Raw genomic sequence first — 4580 nt, forward strand, 5'->3', positions numbered from 1 at the left:
CGTGTCTGAAGCACACATTGAAAAAACACCAACGAGTTGGCCGGCGACAGCCTCTGAGTGACGTCAGAGGCTGTGGCTGGCCAACTCGTTGGTGTTTTAACCGGTCTTTAACCGGCGCGACTATAAATAGGCACTGGGAGAACAAGTCATTCACTTCTTCGTCTGAAGCTTGCGTCCGAAGCATGGCAGGGAGCTAGAGGACACAGTGTCTTGTTCCCTACTCAGGGAACCATGGTTACATTCATAACCTGATACGTTCCCTTTCAAGGGAACTTCAAACTGCATACTCTAGAGGTCACTATGGGGAACAGTATACCCACACCGCCATGCTGAGGGGAGTGCAGGGCAGAATCATGGTGAACACTAAGTACCATCTCTATCATTTCCATGGGAGTTGCCCCTGGGACTTTTAGATGGCTGTCTGTGACAATACCCCTTAACGGCCAAAGGCATAATCTACTTACCCAACTTAATCGTTAGGGCCTCTGCCCGGGGGAGAACTGAAGGCTTGGAATCAGGAAAGATTTTATGCTTTATAGGGATATGGCTAAGAACCTGGCATTTTATAACAAGTCTTGATCAATTTTGCGATTGTGACACACTAATATGCTTTTACAGTCATAAATGCATTCAGGATTAATTTGAAACATATTTCCAAAAGAAAACCAATTAGAGCTTTATCAAAAAGTTGTAACGTCTCTAGAACAGAAATAAGTCAAAATTATCACTATAGTAAAGATGTAACAAAATGTATAGACTAATGGCAAAAAGGGACTTTTTTTCTTTTTTGCCATGCATTGTTCATAGAGCTCATTAATTGTAGCGGTGCCTCAGGTGTTTGCAGTGTGTATACAGTATGTGTATGCGGTCAGCAGCGAGAGCGCATAAATATAACGCGAAAGAACATTAAAATAATGCACGAGCGTGAATCTCTGTTCGCACGCAACTTTCCTTTGCGCTGTCACAAAACCAGACGTACTTGCTCAGATACACACTGCTCTGCGCGGAGAGAGTGTGCACACTTAAAACGTGTCTCCTCTCACTTAATCTGTGTCCTGTGCACTCACAATTCTATGCTCATGTGTTAGATATTAATTATCTTTGCACATTTTTATTTCTAGCCTTTTACCGCGTGCAGTGTGAACGCTCTGATCCGTTAACATGGGCTTGGAAAAAAGGGCACATCGCAGACAGTGTGTGAACCTGGAGTTAGGCATATGGCCAGTCTGCAGTGGCGGCCCCAGACAATTTTGATTGGGGGGAAATGGGGCAACAAAAAAATACAGTGGACACGGCTAATAACTGCATATTACTGCTACTAAACAACAAAAACAACACAGCATATCAACTACTTTGTTTTTAATTAATCAATTGCAGTTTGCAAACAATATGCTCAAACTTTAAAGGGTTGGCGCTTTAAATGGTTCGTGTCACCAATACGCATTAATCCACAAATTACTTAAGCGGTTAACTTTTTTAACGTGGCTGACAGTCCCTCTGAACAGGGCCGTGCAGAGACCTTTGGAGGGGCAGGTCCTCAAAGTATAAAAGGGGCACATGGAACAAGGCTTTAAATGCCACTGCTCAAAATATCAATACAGCAATATATTTTACAAATGCTTTGATGCAGTTTTGAAAAAGAAACAATAGAGAAGACAATTTTAAGTTTAAAATAATAATAGATCTTGGATTAGAAACTGAAATGTCTTAAATTGTCCCTACCTGATGGCTTTTTCTTCTCTGTTCTACAGAATAATTAAGAACAGGTGTTATAGTAAGAACTATAGAAAACACTTGTGCCTCTACATTTTCCTCTTTTTCTTCCTCTATCTCCATCTCCTCATTTGATCTATTACTTTCCACTCTCTGTCCATCTAGGAACAAGGCTCAATTTACTATTTCAGCATTAATCTATTATTTTAACCATCACTACTACTCTTGCACCTAATTAATAAGTCCACCTTAAATATTGATTCAAAACATAAAAAAACTGATACACTGGAATATAGTGATTAATTAGTGGTGCTTGCCGGAGGCAAAGCACTACTACTATTATCTCACATACTTATTATTATTATTCTTCTAGATCCGTACAAATTTCGGCGCGTAACTAGTCCCGCAGTTTTCGTCACAGACCAACGAAACAGGCGTCAAATCGTGCGCCCTAATCGGGAATGGTGTGCTATGACTTTTATAAGTGATCGGGCGTACGATGTTCGTACACCGGGCGACAAAACGGGCAAAAAATCGCATAGACAATGCATTGCGGCCAACTTTGACGGATCGTAGCTCCGAGAGAGAATTTCGCAGAAACACGTGAATCTCCACATTTGGAGAGGCTATCAGGCTGTGCGAGAACATACCCCGCAGTGGGGTATAAGTTGTACCCCTGGGGCGTGAGAGCCCCCCAAAAATGGCCCTAATACAAAGTATAGGGAGGACTTTTCCTGCTATGGGACATTACATAGGGATATTGTATTGAACATAACTCTGGATCACAGTGTCATAGAGACAAGGGGGTGGGCTCATTTGAATCAGGCAACCAATCAGTCTCTCAGGATCACTGTGAATCTATCAAGCCACGCCCTAGCAACCATATAGACCGCCATAGCAACAAGCCCCATAGACTTCCATTGAAAAAGATCAAATAAATAACTTTGGATAGAAGCGTCATAGAAACATGAGGGTTGGCTCGTTTGACTCGGGGCAGCAAACGGCCAATCACGAATCACCTCAAGACTTCCTAACTACGCCCTAGCAACCATTTAGAGCAACCTAGCAACCCAAAGTATAGAGAGATATCTTAACATCTGAAAGACATAGAAGCATGGGGGTTGGTTTATATTAGCAAGCAACCATTGGAGTATCATCATTGGCAGCTGCCAGGCCACTCCCTAGCAACCAAACACAGTACCCTAGCAACCGTTTTGCAAGATCTATATCTCTGCATCAGAACATCGTAGAGACATGGGGGTTGGTTTATATTGGCGAGCAGCCTTTGGAGTATCATCATTGGCAGCTGCTAAGCCACTCCATAGCAACCAAATGGAGTACCCTAGCAACCGTTTTGCATGATCTATATCTCTGCATCAGAACATCGTACAGACATGGCGGTTGGATTTTTTGACTCATGCTAGCACACTGGACTTCCAACATGCTAGTCATGCTAGCAGTGATCAGCTACATGCTAATAGTGATTAGCTAAGTGCTCAAATGGGCTAAGAACTCTATAATAACTACATAGTGACCATCTGTGACAACAGCCAACCACCTAGTAACATCATAGCAACCACCCAGGAGACCATAGCAACTGCCTAGCAACCAGCCAAAACACCCTAGCAACCGCCTAGCAACACCTTAGCAACCACCCCAAGTACCGTAGCAACTGCCTAGCAACCACCCAGGTTACCATAGCAACCGCCCTAGCAACCATCCCAGGTACCCTAGCAACCACATAGCAACACCCTAGCAACCGCCCCAATTACCCTAGCAACCACCCTGGGTACCTTAGCAACGGCCCTAGCAACCATCATGGGGACCCTAGCAACCGCCCTAGCAACCACCCCGGGTACCCTAGCAACCACATAGCAACACCCTAGCAACCACCCCGATTACCCTAGCAACCACCCTGAGTACCCTACCAACGGCCCTAGCAACCATCATGGGGACCCTAGCAACCGCCCTAGCAACCACCGTGGGTACCCTAGCAACCACATAGCAACACCCTAGCAACCTACCCGATTACCCTAGCAACCACCCTTGGTACCTTAGCAACCATCAAGGGGACCCTAGCAACCGCCCTAGCAACCACCCAGGGTACCTTAGCAACCACTGTAGCAACCTCATTGCAACAACCTAGCAACAGGGCGCCGAGTTTTGCCACTGCAAGCACCACTCACATTTTCTTCAGGAAATGTACCTTCTAGTATTATTATTACTGTTGTAGTTGTTGTCTAAAATCAAACACCTTTGCAATGTAAACAAATGACAGGCTACATTTGTTATTCATATCCTACACAGTGCACTTTGATGTCAGGTATATTATGCTTTTTTTTTTTTTTTTTTTTACATTGATATTTTTACATTTATTTCCAGTGAGATATTATTGAGTTTACAGGCTAAAGTGGTCTTTCTGTGGTTAACACTGTTGCTATTGTAGAAAAAATATATATTTTTGTCACATTTAAAATATAATTATATTTTAATTCATTTCTGAATTGTTTTTATTTTTGGTCATTTTATTTACGGCTAAATTATTATTAATAAATTGTACTAATATTATGATTGGGGTGGGCAGGCATTCATAAAAGGGAATGTTATCACAAAAAAAATTCGAGGAAATTTTGTTTTGACAAAAGGGCACTTAAGGGGCAAAGGAGCAGGTGCTCAGATAGAATTGTCCGGTTCTTTCGGACAATTCTATCAAAGAACCGGTTCACCGGTTCTTTTGCGCTCGATGTAATGTCATTCGCGATGACTGCCCTTCATTCAAGTCTTCGGTTTACCAGCGCTCATAACACTAGCACAGAATCAGTGCAGAATAAATCATCAAAAGAATCAGTTCGGTTCAGACGAGCTGT

This window comes from Carassius gibelio, chromosome B9, assembly GCF_023724105.1.
Source record: "Carassius gibelio isolate Cgi1373 ecotype wild population from Czech Republic chromosome B9, carGib1.2-hapl.c, whole genome shotgun sequence".
Taxonomy (NCBI): domain Eukaryota; kingdom Metazoa; phylum Chordata; class Actinopteri; order Cypriniformes; family Cyprinidae; genus Carassius; species Carassius gibelio.